We start from the raw sequence: 444 nt of genomic DNA on the forward strand, positions 1-444 counted from the left end.
GCCTTACTATATAATATTGGCAGACACGTTAATAGTATAAATCACTTAAGTAGTATTTGGCTGTTTAATAGAAACAAACATTACTGACTACGGACACCCTAATTACCTGAAGTCCGTTTCACAAAAAACAAAGTCTGTTTTTCAACAGAAACCTTACAAAGGTTGACTATTTATTTCTTTATACTTTTCTGTATTTTTTAATATTTTATAACATTCACTTTTACAAGTCAGGGGAAAAAATTAAAGTGTAGTCCTAAACTCCAAGTCTATTTTGCAAAACAAGGCATAAGTTTTTAAAAAATGAAGTGCACCATCAAAATTGATGCATGGACTTACCTTTCACCTTTGTGGTATACTACTGAAGGATAATGAGTAGAAATTAAGCAATTCAATGAAAATAAACAAGTGCTAAACACACACACAAAAATGAGATAACAATTAATG

The sequence above is a fragment of the Artibeus jamaicensis genome, unplaced genomic scaffold (assembly GCF_021234435.1).
Source record: "Artibeus jamaicensis isolate MK-2021 breed Jamaican fruit bat unplaced genomic scaffold, CSHL_Jam_final contig_497, whole genome shotgun sequence".
Lineage (NCBI taxonomy): Eukaryota > Metazoa > Chordata > Mammalia > Chiroptera > Phyllostomidae > Artibeus > Artibeus jamaicensis.